Below are 21353 nucleotides of genomic sequence, written 5' to 3'. Positions count from 1 at the left end.
CACACGTACAGTATCCCTCTCATCCAACCCAACACCCTCCCTAATCTTTGTGGAACTAAAAATAACGTTTTCTTATTAACCCAAAATTAGCTCTCGTCATTTCAGTGATGCTTTGGCAATACAGTGACTAAATATGATCAGGGCAATTAAACTAAAAGACAGGAGAGGAGATTTTAATTCACTTTATTAAACTATGTAGTTAGAAAATCAGTTTATATGAAGTACTTAAGCGGGGGTGGGGCGGGATTGAGAGAGAAATGTGGGAGGCTCTGAGAAAAAGGGAGGCTGTTTCTGTCACTGGCATGCCGTGAGGTAGATGCTAGGAGACGTGAAGAGAACTCAGGATGAAAAACTAATAAGAGATTGAGAAAGATAGAAAGAATGACAGAGAAAGAGTGCGAGAGACCAAAAAAGAATCAGAGAGAGAGAGAGTGAAAGGCTATAAGAACAGAAAAGAAATGACCTGGAAAACTGCCAAAAGTTAGGGACAGAGAGAGAGAGAGAGAAAGACAAGAGATAGGGAGGGAGGAGGAGAGAGAGAGAGAGAGAGAGAGAGAGAGGGAAAGAGGGAGAGAGAGAGAGAGAGGGAGAGAGAGAGAGAAAGAGAGAGAGAGGGAAAGAGGGAGAGAGAGAGAGAGAGAGAGAGAGAGAGAGGGAAAGAGGGAGAGAGAGAAAGAGAGAGAGACTATGTAGGAATACACCTCTAGCCAAGGCAACAAGGATGGTTATGAAACACCCACGAAATAGAGCAGAGTGATCAAAGACTCGCAGAGCAAAACTCAGCCTAAAGCTGTCACAGGCGCGCACACGTGCACACACACACACACACACACACACACACACAGAGAACTTCCTCTGTGAATACATTTAGCCCGGTGGTGGGGGAGAGAAAGGATCACACTCAATGTGAAGGCCCGTGAGCCACTTCCAGTAGCTCCTCTCCGGATGACGCACACACACACACACACACACACACACACACACACACACACACGCACACACGCACACTTCCTGCTACTCCGAGCTGTGCTGTGGTCGCGTCCACATTCCCCAGGGGTGTGGGTGGGCATGGGGCGGGGCTGAAGGTGGAGTTTAGGGCAGGCATGGGGCGGGGTTGAAGGCGAGCGTGGGGTACAGTTGAGGGCGGAGTTGACTGTTGGGGCGTTGCTAGCTTTAGCGTCCACCAAAGCAAACAGGTGAATGTGTATCGAGGTTTCTAGCACACAGCAGTCTCATCCACATCTCCACCACCTCGTCTGTGATTGGGAAACTGGGCTAATGTTTAAGCAAAATGCTGAACACACACAGGGTTAGGGGTGTGTTCTGCTGGGGGGGTTAAGCCTGGTTATTCACTGACGGAGTCACTGAAGGACTGAAGCCGCTCTCATGCGCGTCATAAAACAGAGTCAAGAGTTCCTCTCTGTTATGAGGCCACAAAATGAAATGACAATGAATCAATAGAATGGATAAGTCAGGCCCCTGGTGAGTCAACAGACAAGACGTGAACATGCGCGCACACACACACAGCTCAGGAGTGACCCAGCATAGACCTAAATCACCATCCACATACAGGAGACTTTCTTCCCCCTCTCTCTCTCTCCCTCTCTCTCTCTTTCCCTCTCTCTCTCCCTCTCTCCCTCTCCCTCTCTCTCTCTCTCTCCCTCTCTCTCTCTCTCTCTCTCCCTCCCTCTCTCTCTCTCCCTCTCTCTCTCTCTCTCTCTCTCTCTCCCTCCCTCTCCCTCATCCTCTCTCCCTCCCTCTCTCTCTCTCTCCCTCTCTCTCTCTCTCTCTCTGTCTCTCTCTCCCTCTCTCTCCCTCTCTCTCTCGACTGAAGGCTAGCGGTGCTCGGTGGTGCTTAGCAGAGCGCCAACCTGCAGTATCAGCAGCTAAATCATCAACATGCCAAAAATGGCAACAAGGCCTCCCATCTTCGCACCACCTCCCCCTGCACATGTGCTTTTATTTACCCTAGCTGCTAGTGCTATCTGCGCACCTCAGACTAGCCTCTTTGTCTGAAGCCTCATCAATCAGACGTCTCGCATCCCGAGCAAAGGAGCAGATGAGAGACATAAGGTGACGGGGGAGGGTGTGTCCTCAGCTCCGGGCCGGCCATCAATCAGCACGCAACAATAACACACGCGGCTCAACGGGGCCGGGCCAATTCATCAACTCAGCACGGGTCCAGCCCAGTGTGCGCGCATGTGTGTGTGTGTGTGTGTGTGTGTGTGTGTGTGTGCGTGTGTATGTGTGTGTGTGTGCGTGTGTGTGTGTGTGTGGGGAGGGTGCATGATTCCACACAAGACCACTACACAAGAAATATTCAGAAATGTGTCCTCACACACAAGGAAAGGAACACACAGATAAATAACATCACAGGGGCACATCGCTCACCTGTACGTGGGTCACGTTTATGCAGAGCTTCGTAACCTGAATCTGGAAGGATCCGGAACTGCCAGATCCGATCTTCATTTGGGTTACGGTAATCAAGCCTTATTACCCACAACAACAACAACAACAACACACACACACACACACACACACACACACACACACACTGTTTCACAGTGCCCAGCGTCTTTATGGGAGACTGACCACACGCTACCATGGTGCTACCTTCTCCCCACTAGAGCCTTACCGTGGCGCTGACCGTGCGCTACCCTGTAGCCCATGGTTTGGAACCTATGCCCTCCTCTGATTCAGTTTTCAGACCTCAGCCGTAAACACCCCCTCCGCTTCCACACACTCCGTGAGACGTCTCGGGGCGTCCCCGTATCCGGGACGTTTCTCTCTTGCTCCAGCTCGGCTGAGCTCACACAACCCGAATTCAGAATCCAGTTCTCGGGTTTGTCCGCAAAACGACGTATATAATGTCCCGCCTATAGGGAACCTGAAGGTGTGCGGTACCTGTCTGGGTACCACGCGTGCGCCAGTAGGACGGACACGCCCACACAGATCGTTCCAGAAGGGAGTCAAAAGCCCATGCTTTCACCTGCACATCTGTGACTATTTCAATGTTTTAACGTATGTACTTATCACACACACACACACACACACACACACACACACACACACACACACACACACTGTGGACGTGAAGAAGACTCCAGAGAGTCCTTGAGACTACGAATCAATGGAGTGAAACAGAAGACAGGGAGTAAGCAATCAATTTAGGCCCATTAAGGTGGAATGTGTGTGTGTGTGTGTGTGTGTGTGTGTGTGTGAAGTCCTGTGTGAATAAAGAGCAGGAAAGTGTTTACTTGTGTCTTTATCGATAATTTTCATCATTTCTCAATCTCTCTCCCTCATCCTCCTCCTCCACCCTCAGCCTGGGTTCCTAGTGATGGAGCCACCAGCCGTGCTACACCCAACTCCTCTCCTCCACCAACACCTTGACTCTTCCCTCTTTTACTGGTCTTCATGGGTTTATTGGCTACAGGAAAACCCAATGGACTCCACAGAGAGGGACTGATGCATTGTACAAAATACTATAACAAAAAAAAAGTTAAAAAACTATCCTAAGTACATTAATTAAATGAATAATAAATAAAAGCAACCAAATAATCCAATTAGTTGTATAAAAGCACCCTAAATTTAAATCAATTAACTGCAATAATTCCATATTTCATCAAATTCTTTACCTATATTTCTCCACCGCCTGCGACGTCATTACCATTACAAACAACCAGGGTTGATTACTGTTCAAGGAAATATTTGCGTTACGCTAAAATGAACTTGGGTTAAACGAACAACTGGCTGTGGCTGTAGACCGCAGGCGTTAACGGAGTCTGCTCCGCGCTGAGCTAAATGTGTGGGAGCACCGAAAAGAAAAACTAATTCGCTTTTAGGCCGTTTTTGGGCCATCTGAAACAACTGTGTCCGAACGCCCTCTCACGCATGCCCCCCCTTCGAGAGGAGGAGCCTCTTAACAGCGCAACGCGAAATGCCCTTTGACCTCCGCGTGTGCCCTACGGGACTGCCTCGTCTCGTGCTGACAGCGGTGAGGTTCTTTTTTTTTAAAAAAGCGAGACGAACTCGGCTCCGACAGAGCCCGCGCCTGTCACCGAGCCGTGAGTAAGCGCTTCTGGGAAATCCAGCCCTCCGACCGAGTGGGCGGATGAGGAACATGCCAGAGCAAAATGGCCGCCAGGGCGGAGGGGAAGTGAGGCGTTAATGTGACCCGGGCGCTCCAACCCCCCCCCCCCCCCCCACCCCCCGAGTCCGTCCGTGCGAACGTTGACATTTCCAGCACAATGGAAGCCTGTTCGGCGTCTCGCAGAAGGGAAATCGACAACGTTCAGCTCTCGCTTCGTTTCTCTTTTTTTTTTTTTTTTAAGAAGTCACTGGAGGCCGGCAAAATAATTTCCTCTCGTAAAAATGCTCAGAAATCCATCAGAAAACCCGACCGGACAGCGGTGAACAGCGCGACACCAGAGGACGTGAGAAAGTCGAAAATACAGAGGGAGCGGAAGGACAGAGGAGATGGCACGGGAACTTTTCCATTCAATCAGCCCCGCTAACGAGACTAATGACAAATAAAATCTCATTGGTCTGATTGTGCACTCGGATTTGCATACGGCGCTCCGACCAGTTTGATTGTGATTGGCTGCATTAGCATATCGAGGTGCGCTGTCCCTTTAAAAAAACAAAAACAAAGCAAGTTTGCGCTGCTTGGAGCCCAGATTGCTTTGAAGCAAAACCCGGAGGCTTAGGACAGTTCTGCTCAATCGCACAACCACTTACAGTTTATTCACTGAGGCAAACAAAACTTTCGTGTTTGCAGGCAGGTTCTTCCTCGGCGCTGATAACGCGAATCACTCCACAAAACAACCGCTGGACGCCACAGGACGTCCTGACGCTAAACCGCCATTTTTTCCGTTGCCAGGGGCGGGGCGTAGAGCGCCCTTGGAGGCTGCCGTGGCGACGGCCGGCCGCCTTTAGAGGGCCTTGCAAAAGCAGATCGATGGAGCCGAGATGGCCCTTTCTTCGCCGTTCGAGACCAAAACCGAAACGAGGGACGTTAGAAAAAAAAAAGATCCCGACATTGAAAAGGGGCAGACGGGCGACGGGAGAGCGCGGAGCCGAGAGAGAGGATCTACTGGGGGAACTGGCCAGTCGCCCCTTGTGCTAAAGCCAGCGGCTTACTCAGGCTTTGGCCTGTTACCATGGCGCTAGTCACAATGACTACAGTGTGCTGAGCTGGACTGGAGACAGCGAAGGGAGAGGGAGAGAGAGAGAGTGAGAGAGATCAAAATTTTGTTTGGCCATTGTAAAACTCTAACATGGATCTGAGTGAAGGTTGCCTCCCTGAAATCTGGAATCAGGAATCTTTCAAATTGAAGGTAAAACAGCCTGCGAGGTGTCTGGTCTCAGTAATCGGAGTCTGTGCAGGATTTAAATTCAAGATTTTTAAACTTGCTTATTAAGCAGTGTCTCGAGTCATAATCAAATAGGATTTTTACCAAAATTACCAAACCACTTAACATATTTACGCCCTACACACCCCAACTGAAAGAAGAAGAAAAAGTAAACACAGCAGTCCCCCTGTAGCTGTGGCTTCACTAACCACGGTTTCAGTTAATCGCAACTGTCTCTGGCATGAGAATATTAAAAAGAAAATTCCAGAAATACAGCAGACTGTGTAGCGGGATGAAATCTCACATTCCACTGTTCAGCATGTCCACGCAGACTGTCGTAGCTATGTATATACTGTGTCATATATACATATGTACTGTCATAGATACATATGTACTGTCATATCTATGTATATACTGTGTCATATATACATATGTACTGTCATATCTATGTATATACTGTCATATATACATATGTACTGTCATATCTATGTATATACTGTGTCATATATACATATGTACTGTCATAGATACATAAGTACTGTCATATATACATTTGTACTGTCATATCTATGTACATACTGTGTCATATATACATATGTACTGTCATAGCTATGTATATACTGTGTCATAGATACATATGTACTGTCATAGCTATGTATGTACTGCGTCATAGGTACGTCTGTATTGTGTCATAGCTATGTATGTACAGTGTCACAGGTATGTACGTATTGTGTCATAGCTATGTATGTACAGTGCCACAGGTATGCACGTATTGTGTCATAGCTATGTATGTACAGTGTCACAGGTACGTACGTATTGTGTCATAGCTATGTATGTACAGTGTCACAGGTATGTACGTATTGTGTCATAGCTATGTATGTACAGTGTCACAGGTACGTCTGTACTGTGTCACAGGTACGTACGTATTGTGTCAGCTATGTATGTACAATGTCACAGGTATGTACGTATTGTGTCATAGCTATGTATGTAGTGTCACAGGTACGTCTGTACTGTGTCATAGCTATGTATGTACAATGTCACAGGTATGTACGTATTGTGTCATAGCTATGTATGTACAGTGTCACAGGTACGTACGTATTGTGTCATAGCTATGTATGTACAGTGTCACAGGTACGTACGTATTGTGTCATAGCTATGTATGTACAGTGTCACAGGTATGTACGTATTGTGTCATAGCTATGTATGTACAGTGTCACAGGTATGTACGTATTGTGTCATAGCTGTGTATGTACAGTGTCACAGGTATGTACGTATTGTGTCATAGCTATGTATGTAGTGTCACAGGTACGTACGTATTGTGTCATAGCTATGTATGTACAGTGTCACAGGTACGTACGTATTGTGTCATAGCTATGTATGTACAGTGTCACAGGTATGTACGTATTGTGTCATAGCTATGTATGTAGTGTCACAGGTATGTACGTATTGTGTCATAGCTATGTATGTAGTGTCACAGGTACGTACGTATTGTGTCATAGCTATGTATGTACAGTGTCACAGGTACGTACGTATTGTGTCATAGCTATGTATGTACAGTGTCACAGGTATGTACGTATTGTGTCATAGCTATGTATGTACTATGAGGGGCTGTATTTGTATCTGCGCATACAGGGTGGGGAGGCTAATGTATTTGTATGCTTCATTGAGTTCAAAAAGGCTTTTGATACTATTTTACTCTGTTATATAAACTTCTTGAAAGAATAAGGAGTAATATATATGAGCCAATTAAAACAATGCATACAGAAAATAAGCACGGCATAAAAACTGGCGATAAAAGCGCTCAGATTTCCCGTCTCCAGAGTGCGGCGGAGAGCTGCTGCTTACGTCTGACTCCATTTAATATTCATATAAATGAATTGGCACAAGTGTTAGAACGGTTTACGGTTCCTGGTCTCACTCTGCACGACTCGGCGATCAAATTCCTGCTCGGAGCAGATGACTTGGTTCTGCACAAGGGCCTTACAGCGGGGTCTGGACCTGACGGAGCCGTACTGCCAGACCTGGGCCCTGGCAGTCGACGTGAACAAAAGTTATGACGTTTCAAAAAAGGATCCAGATCTCTGGGAGCAAAACATGTTTATTTAAGGCACAAACGAAATGAATCGTGAGTCCACCTATAATTATTTAGGCGTTTAAGTCAGTTCCTCGGGAAACTTTGACCAAGATGTCAGTGCTGTGATTGGCTGGGCGTCCAGGAGGGCGTTACTGGCCTTGCTGTCTGGGTGGCGTGGGGGTGGAGGTTCCGTCCCTCAGGGTGGCGTCCCCCGGTCTGGGCGTCTGTCGGCGTGCGTGGCGAAGCTGGCGGGTGGTGCTCCGCTCCGGGAGTGGCGGCTGGCTACACCCGCGGGGCGGCGGAAGCGTGGTGGTGTTATGAGAGAGAACACGGCCAGAGTCGGTGGAGACCGGCCCTATATGGTAGACCGCGGTGGGCACGCAAATCAAGAATTTGGCAAATGGAACAAACTGAGTCTTTGCAATGCTGAGCTTTGTATACAGACCCTAAATGTTCACAGAAACGCCACAGCTAATGCGTGCAGGGTGGAATTGGGCCATGACCCATTCGCTATAAAGACACAGAAAAGGGCACCCAAACAAGGGAGACTTTTATTTCTGCAGCAATATGTTGCAACGGGATGAGCAGAGAAAACAGCGCCCCCCCACCGCTGGTCATCAGACTCACTACAACCTCGGAGGTCCAGAAGCAGCTTCAGAACCAGACTTATATCCAAACACAGACCAGAGCAAAACAACTGAACCAAATTATACCATAGCTAAGTGAAACGGCATTTATTGGGGAGCTTAACCAAAGCCACAAAGTAAAAGGTAACGTAATCTTGCTCTGAAAAGCCAGAATGCCATGGAAGACTACCTGACCACGGTGACCATGGTGACTGATGGCAACCTGAGAACCACCCTGACGAAGTCCAGACCCAGCAGGCGGCCACAGAGGCCAGCATCGCAGGAAAAGGGCCGTGTGCCAACAGCGCCAAGAAAACAGCCAGAACGCTCAAAATTCAACGAGATTCTTGAAGAATTCTTTGCAAAAATTCATGTTAAAAGCCCCAAACTAAATGGTCTGATATTCCGAAATGGCCGCACATGCTAGGTGAGCACACAATACGACCTCGTGTGCCCCCATAAAGGCAACAGTGACACACACACACACACACACACACACACACACGTGCTTTCATGCACATGCTAATGGAAAAACGCCTTCCTGATCTCACCATAATACACTTTGTTTATTTATTTAATGCCTTTTCCTCTCCAAATGTAATCCATTGAAGAGTTTAATCCTAACAACTGTCTTTAACAATTTTCAGAAACTATATAGTGTTCAATTTTTTGTTGTATTATTCTTTATTCTTGCTGTATTATTTAACAGAGAGAGACACACACACATACACACACACACACACACACACAGGTCTGCCCCACTGTGTCACGGTGTGAGATTCACAAATAACCACAGCAAATTTTAAAAAGGCACGGTTCCTTTAAGAGCATATAGCTGTGTGCGTGCGTGCGTGTGTGTGTGTGTGTGTGTGTGTGTGTGGTGTCTGTGGTGTCTGTGGTGTGTTGTAGGAGGGAGAGGGCTTCACTGCTCAGGCTACAGCACAGAAATGTCTTGCAATGCCAAAATTCTGTCATGAGACAAAGCAGCACAGTGTATAGCACAGAACACACACACACACACACACACACACACACACACACACACACACACACACACACAGTATGTTTTTTTGTTTTCTGTTAAATGTAGAAACATTTGCGAACTAAACATTATTTATTCTTCTGCAGGAAAAGGTAAACCAGACAAAACCACACGTAAAACAACCAATGTCACTAATGATAATGGTAGTGGCACCAACATCACACACACACACAAAACACCTCCCCACACACACGCTTACAATTACTGTGTGGCTGCCAACATGCGGTCTTGAAAACCTACTTCACAGCTTCCTTTATACAGCAGCCATGACTCTGAAAGAAAGGGTTTTAATAAGGCGATGATACACACACACACACACACACACAGAGTTGACTCAGAGCAGCAACAGACTACAGCAGAGTAACCCAGAAGCAGAGACCATGGCAACAGCCCAGGACGGACACAGCGGACCGACAGGGGCGCGTTTAGCGGAGCCTGTGTTGGCGTGCACACGCTCCGACGGTCTTCACCTCTCGTCAGTCAGAGCTGACGGGGACAAACCAGCTGAAGGGGACGAGGCCCCCGAGTCCAGCGGCACAGGACTGTGGAGGTGGGAGGGGTCTCCGCAGCACTCCGTAGGCTGTACGGAAGGCGTGCCATGATGCAATTTACTGCAACAGTGATGAAGCAGGATCGCATCGGCTGATCCCACGTTACACAACGGCTGCAGAAGATTCAGTGTGTGTGAGGACAGGTCGAGGTGCCTGCACGCACATGCGTGATCCACACATATACAGACACACGTGCACACAAAGTCAAGAGCGCATAGCCACGCCCACGCACACATGTGCCCACAGACACACACACGTACTCGCGCATGGAGCTGTGTCATGTGGAGACCCCCTCAAACACTGTGCCCCTCCCACACATGGTTACCCCACCCCGTACTGTGCTCAACTATCAAAACAAACCAGATCAAAACAAACTAAAAGGATGACAGCCAAGCCGCTGGCCGTTACCACAGCTTCAGCCACACACACACACACACACACACACACACACACACACAAATTCAAACTAGAGCCAAGCCTGAACTCACGCTTTAATGGAGGATTTAACCGACCGTCGTCTATTTAACGCGAATATAACAGACAGATATAGGGAGAGAGTGAGACAGAGAGAGACACACAGACAGATATAGAGTGAGACAGAGAGACACAGACAGATGTAGAGAGAGAGTGAGACAGAGAGAGAGAGACACACAGACAGATATAGAGTGAGACAGAGAGAGACACACACAGATATAGAGAGTGAGACGGAGAGAGAGACACAGACAGATGTAGAGTGAGACAGAGAGAGACACAGACAGATATAGAGAGAGTGAGACAGAGAGACACAGACAGATATAGAGTGAGACAGAGAGAGAGACACACAGACAGATATAGGGAGAGAGTGAGACAAAGCTCTAACCATTACTGTTCTGAATCTGCCCCCACAAAACCTGCACCTTTAAATAAGAGCAAGTCATTGCTTAGAAACATACAACAACAGCAGCAGCACAACGAACAACAACAACAACAACAACAACAACAGCACAACGAACAGGAGGACAAACAGCAGCCTACTGTACCTCAACACACCCAACACAGGCGGAACTTAGTTCAGCCCTGAAATCTGCTTTGCTCTAATTTTGTGATAGTATGCCTTAAACTCGTGTGCGTGTGTGTGAGCAAGAGAAAGAGAGAGAGGGAGAGAGACTGCAGACTCAAGAAGGGCATGCAAAATAGTTAACCATCACAAAGAAGAGAGAGAAAGAGAGCGAGAGAGAGAGCGAGAATGAGATGGGGAGAGATAGAAAAACAGAATGAGAGGGAGAGAGAGAGAGAGCGAGAGGGCTGAGTAACTAATTGAGGGGTGTGAAACAAAAACAGGAAATAATCATCGATAGCGATGAGGTTTTGATGGGCCCTTTACTCTGAGTGTGTGTGTGTGTGTGTGTGTGTGTGTGTGTGTGTGCTCATGCTTCTGTGTGCTTGAACATATAACAGCTGGCACTGTAAGATCAGCCTGGGTGGGTAAAAATGTTCTCTTACGCATGTGTGAGTGTGTGTGTGTGTTTGAACACAGCTAGTGTGCAGGAAAGGTCCAAATCTAACTGCTCCACGCAGCTACGATCAGAAATGAATAAATAAACCAACCAACCAACCAACAAGCTGAACCCAGTGTGAATTCAGGCGATTCCGTCAGCGCACCCAGGAAGTGTGAAGCAGGTGGAGCCCACGCCGCGCTCTCCACCCAAAACCGCTACTGTCAGGCACAAAGGCGCACGGCACGTTCGTTCGCAGTTATAATAAATGACGAGGATGCACTCAAAAATGTGCACTTGGGTGAAGTGTGCATTTGTGTCTGTTCTGAAGGTGTTCGGGGAGGAGGAGTCTGTTCTGAAGGCACTCCGGGGACCAGCTGTAGCCATGGCTCCCTGGGGGCGTCTGGACCCACACACACAAACACACACATACACACAACGCCTCTCGACTCCCTTGTTACTGAGGTTGCACTCCTCCTCGGTCCTGTCCTTAATACCTCCATCTTTCTTGCTCTCTCTGTCTCTTTTGACGATCGTTTGCACCATGCCCGGGGCCCCACGTGTGACCCCTGACCCCCTTTCCTGTCTCTCTCACGAGCTCATTTCCTGTTTGTAGCATAAGGCCCCCCCTTCCTCTCTCTCTCTCTCTCTCCTTCCTTTTTTGCAGTCTCCCAAGCAAAAAGGCCCTATTCCTGTGGCAGCCTGAATCGGTTCGCCTGCTTCCTCTCTATCCTCTTCCTGGCATCTCGGAAAGCCCTTTTGAAAGCTGATGTCTGGAAAAACTACCTCTCACTCCGGCAAAAAAAAGAAGCCTTTTTTTTTTTTTTTTGCTTTTAGCCGACACTTCGCTTTGCATAAACACACACGTCTCCCTGCCTTCCCGGCCGCCCGCCGTGCTAATAAAGACCTCCGAACGCTCCGCCGCATTTCCGACATCCGCGGCGCACGTTTGCCGTTAAGTAACGCCTTGGCGCGGAGGCTGATCTCGCCGGCGTGTTTAAGGTGCGTCACGCACGTCGGCATGCCCGCTTGACCGGACGTCCGTTTGGCTGAAAAACGTGTTCTGGAAAACGCATACGTCATAAACCGTTCTTAATACACGCGATTAGCGGTAGATTCCGACTGACCGCACGGCGTCTCTGTGAACGTCTACGCCGATGAGACACGCAAGACGTCTCGTAGTTCTCCGAGAAGGCGAAGGGCTTTTAACATGAAGGCCTCGCATAACACGTTTCACGGGAATCGCTACACCCACGGCAAGGGTGATGTTATTGTTGAGACACCGGCCTGCGTAGCGGGACGCTCTTGGGATCGCAGTCGTCTCCTTTTAAACGATTCTTTGGTGCCGCCCGTAGCGCTCTCTCTTTTTGGCACGTCCTGCTGCGTGTTTGTTTTTGTTCTGAACGTGAAATATTGTCACGTCGCAGTCTGTTAGTCCTAGCTAGCCAACGTCTGCATAACTCTGTGTCAGTGTGTAGTTGTGCAGGTTTCCTAGTCAGAACCAGGAAGGGGCACAAATGTCCCTGCAACATCACCACCCCCGCGCTGCTGCTGGCGTCTTTTGGCGTACGCGGAACAAAGCCGACATTCTTTGGATTTGTCAAGCACCCATTTTTGACGTGAAACCAATATTGAGAGGAATACGCTTCACGCTTCACACGTCCTCGTTATTCCTCGGATCCAGCGGTTGTTTGCAATATCAAAACCAAGCTCTTCATCATCTTTATTCCAAGGTCTTCATGAACTGAACTTCATTTGGTCGCACATGCGCCGAGACAGTTACACAACGCGCAGAAATCTCTATTAATCAAACGCACACGCATATAATCTGTTGAATACGACTGTTTTCCCTTCTGCGCTCGTCATGTCCTTTTAAAACGTAACCCAACGTAACCCCACAACGGAAAACCACAATCAGACTGAGCAGAGCTGCGCAGGTTCTGCAAACAAACAAGACGAGCACGGAGGAACTGCGCTGGCTGTGGTTTTTACAGGTCACAGCCGCAGGTCAGATAAAAGCGAGGGTAGGAGTGTGTGAAACTTGGCTGAAATTCAGCAGTGAGTCTCGGGTGGGCGATGCAGCCGGGCTAGGCTATGATAGCTAAGCCAGGCCCAGACACGTGGCTGCAATCCCAGGTCCCTGTACTCGGAGTGGGGGGAGGGGGATAATTAAGGATATTAGGGATATTAAGGTGCAGGTTAGGGAAGTTGGGTAATTACAGGACTATCTGTAGTAATGTGGGTACTGTCACACACCCGTGCGCGCACACGCACACGAAAGTGAAGCGCTGACAGTCAGCCCTGTTTGGAGTGACCCCAGTGGAGAGTCAAGAGTGTTTCACACATTTCAGGAGCAAACCCTGACGGTGCTGCACCCTTCCTCATTACCTCATCACTGCCTCCTCCACCGCTACCTCATTACCTCAACAGCTCAACAGCTCTGCTGACTCATCCCACTCGGCTGCAGAGTGGAATATGAAACTATAAATAAATGTGTGTGTATGTGTGTGTGTGTGTGTGAGAGATCTGCAGGACAGTGCCTTTCTCTCACAGCCAGAGGTCATCTGAAAATGCCCCACAAGACAAAGCCGTGAACCTGCAACGGGCTGATACCATTCGATGTTCTGTCTCAGCACAAAGCACTGTCTGACCAGCCAGGCCCGCTTTGATTGGCTGCTGGTACACCGAGTCCCGCCCTGTCTCCCAGAGGGCCTTTGTGGGGTTCCTGGAAAGTCGCAGACTCATGCTGAGCCGAGAGTACACGAGTGAGACCGCACTGTCACGCTTCAGAATCACCATGGCAATAAAGGAGGGCGGGGGCAATAGGACTCTGTTGTGGCCAGTAACTATTAATATTCCCTGACAAGAGAATGGAGCTGGAGGAACAGAGCACATCTCTCCCCTGGGCTGTCGGGGGGGTTGGGGGGGGTTGTTTGTTTGTCTTTGTGTGTGTGTTCATATCGTGTAGAGGCAGATTTAAGGTTCCGGGGCCAGAACCCGCCACCGTTAAACAAACCCCTGCTGTGCCGCGGCGGAGTTGAGGGCTCACTCTGACGTGCGTCAGGTCCAGGGAAGCAGCTCGGAAGAGGGGTCGTCACCTCTTTAACGCCGATCTGAGTAGACGGGTCAAGACGTTACCCTTCTGAACGGTCACATGGGCCCAGAGACGGTCTGTGCCATGCCCCAAACACACCAATGTTCACTCGTCATGGATTAAACACCGGGGTTTATGCGCTCACACACACACACACACACACACACACAGCCTATTCTTATGCTAATCCCAGTAATTGTGTGGTGTTTTCTTTACTGAGCTGGTAGGAGATGATTTATGGGTCTAAGGAGGGGCACGGTTGCTGGATGGGGGCGGGGTTAGGGGGTCGAATCATACATCACAGTTTTCATTAATCAATTAGCAAACCCCACCCCACCCCCCAGCCACCTGCTTAATGACATCGTTTACCGGGACATTCCAAAGCCCAGCAGGCTGCCAGACGACATCCCCCTCTGTCACCATGGTGAATGACAGGCCCCTCCTCTCTCTCGTTTCACATTCACACTGTCCAGACATGTTGATGCTTGGCTATGGTGGAACGGCGCAGGAAGTCCGACCAAAGCCTTAATTCGGAACATCTGGAGAGGCCAAGTGGGCCGGTTTTGTTTCCTGAACCTGCAGGTCCTCAGAGCCAGGACCAGACCATGGTGCACAGAGAGAGAGAGAGAGAGAGAGTGTCAGTTGCACCAGGACATAGCCTCCCCTGAGCTGGGCCCACTGTGTTGAGAGTAACAGAAATGTTGACACCAAGAAGGAATTTGATGCCCGAGGCAATGCCTGGAGTATCCAGCGGAGCAGGGGCCACGCCCACTCCCCTCCCCCTAGACCTGCTCCATGTCTACGATAACACGTGCAGCTGGAATAAGAGCCGAGGCCGTGGGCGATTCGAGGCCTGGCCCTGCCCCCAGTCGCCGAGGCTCCGAACTGAGCTGCCGGCAGACAAGACTGGGACAGTGAAGCAGGCCAGTGGAGCAGAGACAGCCTGAAGCTCTGCCTCAGAAGAGGCAGGGCAAGAGAAGGAAAGAGAGATGGAGAGTGAGAGAGGAAAAAATACATACACGATTCATTGCATTGAGTGGCTTCATCTGGCTACACCATCACAGAGAAGCTCGGAAAACTTCAGCAAGCTTTTATGTTCGTCTCCTTTTTCCGTATGGTCCTTTTAGCAGGCCACCCCCCCCCGAACCCTCTACCCAGTGCACACAGCAGGGGTGTGGAGCTGGATCTAAACACAGACCCAAGTTTACATGGCACTGATCAAAGGGGCAGAGTTTGGGGCTGGGGGCAAAATTTATCGGCCTCGTTTCCCCCCGCGAGACGCCATGCCCAGAAGCTCTGGCGTCCTTGACCGGAGGGCTGTTACCGTGCCAACAGCTGCATGGCCGCAGCTGCGCTCATGTTGCAATGCCGCGCAAGCCTCGTCTGGGTTCGTCCACCTGCAAAACGAGCGTCACTGGTCTCAGCTGGGCCAAATCGGGGTCGTTTCCTGCTACGGCGCCCGGAAGCCGCAGCTGACTGCGACCTGGACCCGGAACGCTCACGGAGATGCGCGGGAGATGCGCAATCCGAACGGAGATACAGGGCGTTCGCACGGGACACGATTAGAACTCGCGCGGGGCGGGAGCGTGGGGTGACCGGGAACACCGGCAGAATTCCCGCCCGTCCGAGAGTGGATCCCGGCGGTGCAGGAGGAAAATCCCGCGCGGCTTCCCGCTTTCCAGAGGGAACTCGCGCCGTTGTGAAATGCCTGGAGGCATCGGCCAGGAGGCGGGGAGAGAAAAAGAAAGGGAGTGGAAAAAAACAAACAAAAAAATGGTCAACTCTGACACAGGCATTCCTCTCCTCTCCTCCTCCTCCTCCTCCTCCTCCTCCTCCCACTAGGCTTTCATCCAGCTGAAATCAGAACAGCGTAGCAGCCAGGCTGGGGGGGGGGGGGGGGGGGGACGACACACAAAGATCACAGCAAGCAAAGCAAGGCAAGACATTTCAGCAGAGACGTTTAATAGAAGCCAAATGTACCTTCGAGCTCCGGCGCGCAGGGCTGCTAGAGTTGCAAACGACAGATAAGTGCAAAAAGAAAGAAGGAGACAAACAAAGGAAAGAGAGAAAGAAGAATGGACGATAAGATCCAGGGTGTGCTTGGTCCCAGAAGGCCGCAGAGCACCTTCTGGCGGCTGCAGCCCAACGACTAGCATCCGAAGGATTAGCGTCGTGAAAACGCCGCGTAGAATTTGCCTTTGAGGCCGCGTCGCGCCATGTCGTTCAATCCTGAGATCAGAGAGGCTTTGTTAAGCTGGGTACGGCAAGCTGGCTGTCACACACCCTGATGAGGAAGGCCACAGGAGACGCTCCGCTAGGCCTCAGAGAGAGAAGCGCGGCGAAGTCCCGCCGTGTGGAACGTGGGGCAGCGCCCGTGGACCCGGAGTCCCCGAAGGTCCTCGCCTTCTTCCGCTCTCCGTGAGAAAGGCCAGTGTGGCAGAACTCGCTCCGAAGGGGGAGTCCACTGACCTTTTCAGGGATGAAAGGTGATAAGCAACATTTATCACACCTACGCCGTTCCCCACAAATATATCGCCTTGGCAACATGCCGAAGGGCCTTCGGTAATGTTATCCTGTCAGCCTTAGACACTAATGAAGACCTACAACTGCCAGCTCTTAATACAAGCGCTCTGTGTGTGTGTGTGTGTGTGTGTGTGTGTGTGTGTGTGTGTGTGTGTGTCGCACAAGCTCCAAAAGTGTAACACTCACGAATGGAAAGAAAACATGCCAAGTTGGCAGCGCTCGCATTAGCCCTCGTTGGCGAGTTACGTCAGCACGTTTTCTTGGTTGTGTTTTTGTTTAATGGCCGTGGCCTGGCTCATCTCGTCGGCTTCTCACACTGGCAGTCACACTCGTTAAGCCCCTGCTTTGCACGTCTTTAAGGGCGCTGTTAAAATCGCATTAAAAAAAATACATCACAGAGTTGATATTACGGTCCAGAATCGTGGGTGAGAAGGCCTGGGGGCCATAGGCACTGCGGGGTGAGTATACCGCAGCTCTGGTTTCCAAATCAACCAGCGGGAAAGCAGGCTGTTTGTACACGTACGTCGCGAGAGTGGGATTACGACACCGAAGCCGAGCAGTTCGGGCAGGGTCCGAGGTCGCGGAGGCCAAAGCGCACGCGGCGGGGACCGACTGGCCACGCGGAGCGGAATTTAGTGCGTCATGCCCCAATAAGGAAAGGGCCAACAACACTCTGAAGTGTGACTAGCTGATGTTAAAGGGAGTTTGGGATTGGTGGGTTTGGAAGAAGGTCTGAGAAGCTATTTCATAACTTTTTTTCTTTTGTTTTGGCAGTGGTATTGTGACATGTCTCCGCCCCTCGTGATGAAGCTGAACAGCTGGTTGGGTAATGAGGAACCAGTAATGCAGCCCACGGACGGGCGCGGATGTCATCCGGTCCGCTCTACTCTCCGGACCCTGTTCTGGACTCCCTGCTGTTCCTTGGAACAGGGACAAAACAAAATGGGGATTTGGGGATCTAGGCCCTGGATGTAAGATCTAGCCTGATTATAGGATCTAGCCCCCGACTGTAGGATCTAGCCCCCTGTCTGTAGGATCTAGCCCCCTGTCTGTAGGATCTAGCCCCCTGTCTGTAGGATCTAGCCCCCTGTCTGTAGGCTCTAGCCCCCTGTCTGTAGGCTCTAGCCCCCTGTCTGTAGGATCTAGCCCCTGGATGTAAGATCTAGCTCCCGACTGTAGGATCTAGCCCCCTGTCTGTAGGATCTAGCTCCCCGTCTGTAGGATCTAGCTCCCCGTCTGTAGGATCTAGCCCCTGGATGTAAGATCTAGCCTGACTGTAGGATCTAGCTCCCGACTGTAGGATCTAGCTCCCGACTGTAGGATCTATCCCCTGACTGTAGGATCTGACCCCTGACTGTAATATCTAGCTCTCCAGCAGTCACACCTCGACAGGCACTTACATGTTTCACCCCAAACATCCCACTGCCGAGAGCGATTAGCCGAGGACAACACAGGAGCAGAAAAAAAGTAAACACTCTGTGTGTTTCTTGGTGGCTTCCGAAATGCCACTGCCTCATGCACACCACTATTTTGGTAGATTCTTAAATGGGCAATTTGTTAACAGTGATCTTGTAGGCTGGTTGCCATGGTTTCTCCGTTGCACGCGTAACTCACCGTCAGGATGTGAAGTTAATGGCAATTTAAAAATGAGCTGTCAGATGGCTTTGATGAAAGCTTTCTTGAAATGTGTGTGTGTGTGTGTCTGTGTGTGGAATGCAACAAAGGTAGGCAAAATGAACAAGGAAATTGAGAGAGAGAGAGAGAGACAGAGAGAGAGAGATCGGACTACTGCTTGCTTTTTAAGGCACGTGATTGCAGGGGTTTGTGTAAACGGGGATGGGTGTTTACAAAGTTGGAAACCACATCGCTGTGGTTTTTAAAACTTCGACCTGTTTTATGTACACATCTTCCTGAAGAAAGCGTGTAAACACACGCCTGCAGAGGGATTTTCACAGACCTTTTAACGAGGCCTTCTGATTCTACTGTTCCACAAGCCATTACTGTTCCGGTGTTTACAAACAGTTCCGGAGTCGCACCACGGGCATCCGTGGCAAGCCGGGGCAGAACCTGGCGCCCCGTCCGAACTTCCACGCAGCTAGGGCTAGTTCCTGACCTAACCTCCAGTGCCCCCTAAACCTCCCCTCTCCCCAGACTTTCCCATTTTTTCCTGTACTGGCTCATTCCATCAGGCAAAGGAATAAATTGTCTTTAGTTCCACGAGACGTTCCAGCTTTAAAAAGTTGAAAGCGGACTCCTTCGGCTGGAGTCAGGGACGGTGAGGATTATGTACCGATTCTCGATTGTGTTACGGCGCTATTAACTGTTGTATGTTTAATGTATGTGTCATTGTGTATTGCATTTAAATGGAGAAGTAAAAGACAAATTTCCACTGCGGTGGACAATGGAGGTAATCTAATCGAATCTTTTCCGACGCGCAAGTTAATTGGGTTAAAAACTGAAAAGGCGTGACGGATGTTGACACGCACGGTGGCTTCCACACCGTCCTGTGCCTCTGAAAGAAGTAACCATGGTGATGAGGCCGTGGACTCCAGCCCATAATGAGCTGTCAGTCGTGTTTTCCCGCTCGTAACGCGGGAGACGGAGGATCCGGAGATGAGCGACAAGCAGAGAGCGAATAGAGGAGACGGGGGGGCAGCCCATCCGGAGACCCCCCCCCCCTGCCTGCGCCCTGTTGCCAGCGACCAGCGAGGAGGGAGAAGAGCACCTTCCAGAGGTACCGTCAGCTCCGCTCGGGCTGAGCAAGACTCCTGGGGCGGTCGGCCCCCGTAGGCCGAGTGAAAACATTTCTCCTCAGGAGAAAAATGGGAGCATTTTTAAACCACCGGTGCAACCCCGCACCCCCCGAACATATCCCAGTCTCCAGCCCTCTATAATGGCCCTGCTCAATGGAGCGTGCAGGACCCCGCATATGGGCCCGTCGCCTACTCCATAAATTACAAGACGTTGCGGGACGGAGCGTGATTACCCCGACGCCGTCAGGGAGCCATGGGGAAGGGCCAGCGCAATTTACCCTGCTGCATCCGTCACGGCCCAGGCCAAGTCTACCCCTCCTAACGCCGGTTTCGCTCGAACCTGCGCCAGTTTCACTGAGACTGGCGCTAAACTCCCTTACGTTACCGTGCAGAGCGTGGGCGGCTCGAGCTGCTGGAGGACACCGGACCGCGCCTGAGGCTGCTCGCGCCCGTTCGCGGGCTGCGGCACCAGTTCCTCGTCAACCGACCGGCTGTTCATCTCATCAAGAGAGTCGCAAGACCACTGCGAAGGAACGTTCCAGTATCCATGTAACAGAAAACTGGGGGAAAGGTCCTTTGATATTTTCACCCGCCAAAAAGAAAAAGAAAAACAAAGTCAAGCCATAGTGATCTGGTACACTGTTCCTGTCTCTCTGCAAGGACACTAGTACTAGTATTAGATGGGCTATCATATGGAGCACGCCCTGAGCCTACTGAAGATCTCCGTCTTTCACTTTGGACTGTAGCATTCAAGCAGTAATGCATAGCTCATGTTCCTCAGTCATTAAACACCTCTTATATGAGAGAGTCAACCCTGCCGTATACAGCCCACGTTTAAAACCCCTTAACCCCAGCCCATGTCTCCTCACAGCAGGTCTCGGTATACAAACATATAATCTGTTTGGTGATCAGTGTTTTTCTGTCCAACAGACTAGAAACATCGGTGGTACACAGGACCTGAGGAACTGTACGCAGACCAATCAACAGACACACAAAAAACACACACACACACACACACACACAGTAATTCACCCACCACTAAAAGCATTTAAGCAACCCTGGAGAGTGCTTGAGAAAACCACTTCCAGTAGATTAGCAGCAAATTAAGAGGAAAGAGTGTGCTCTAGAGGTGAGGGGCGGAGTCGGCTGGAGAGAAGGGGGCGGGGCCAACAACCTCCGGCAGCCGTGCAGCACAGCAAAAGCCAACGCCCACCGTTAACAGGAGGAGGAGGAGTGTGGAGGGAGGAACGAAAGAGCTGAAGGGAGGTGTGGAGAGAGAGAGAGAGAAAGAGAGAGAGAGGGGTGTCGTGTGAAGAATGGGACAGATTAGCTGGATGAGTGTTTGTGAGTGTGCTTCAGGTATCAGAGCCTCACTCTCACACACACACACACACACACACACACACACACACACACACACACAGAGGGAGGAGAGTAAGAGACAGAGAGAGGGAGAGAGATGGATACAGAGGGGTGGGGGCTAGCCTTAAAGTTTTTGAATATGGTGTCATTATTAATTCATTACAAATAATATTAGCCATTTATTTGCAGCGGCACATCCATTTAAACACTCTCGTTATACCGGGCCCCAGCGCATAAGCAACCCTGACTGACCATGTCTGCAGTGGTCAGTCTCAAACCAGAGGTGACAGTCTCAAAGGGTGAGCAGCAGCCACCACAGGAGCCCGAACCGGACCGCACTGAAATGGAGCGGTTCGGACCGGCTCTGCACACTCCTGGGGTCTGGGGCACTCCCCACACCACTAGCACTCCCTACACAGCACTTCAGAGGAATTTCCTTATTTCTCCGTCGTCCCCTTTTAAATTGTAATTCACTTTACTGTCTAAGGAGAAGCTTTTC

General features: G+C 50.2%; 1 protein-coding gene across 8 annotated transcripts in view; it reads right to left on the bottom strand.

Annotated features, from left to right (window-relative positions):
- raraa (retinoic acid receptor, alpha a) overlaps positions 1-21353 on the bottom strand; it is a 101367-nt gene that overhangs the window by 71901 nt on the left and 8113 nt on the right. Inside the window, exon 1 of one of the 8 annotated variants that reach the window (XM_035533668.1) lies at positions 16197-16268. The exons of the other annotated variants lie outside the window; for them this stretch is intronic. The gene's annotated coding sequence lies outside the window, so the exon portion shown is untranslated. Of the gene's footprint in view, positions 1-16196; positions 16269-21353 lie in introns of those variants that run through there. 8 annotated transcript variants of the gene reach the window in all.

Source organism: Electrophorus electricus, chromosome 14 (genome assembly GCF_013358815.1).
Source record: "Electrophorus electricus isolate fEleEle1 chromosome 14, fEleEle1.pri, whole genome shotgun sequence".
In the NCBI taxonomy this organism is placed as follows: domain Eukaryota; kingdom Metazoa; phylum Chordata; class Actinopteri; order Gymnotiformes; family Gymnotidae; genus Electrophorus; species Electrophorus electricus.
This window is presented reverse-complemented; position numbering and strand designations above follow the sequence as displayed.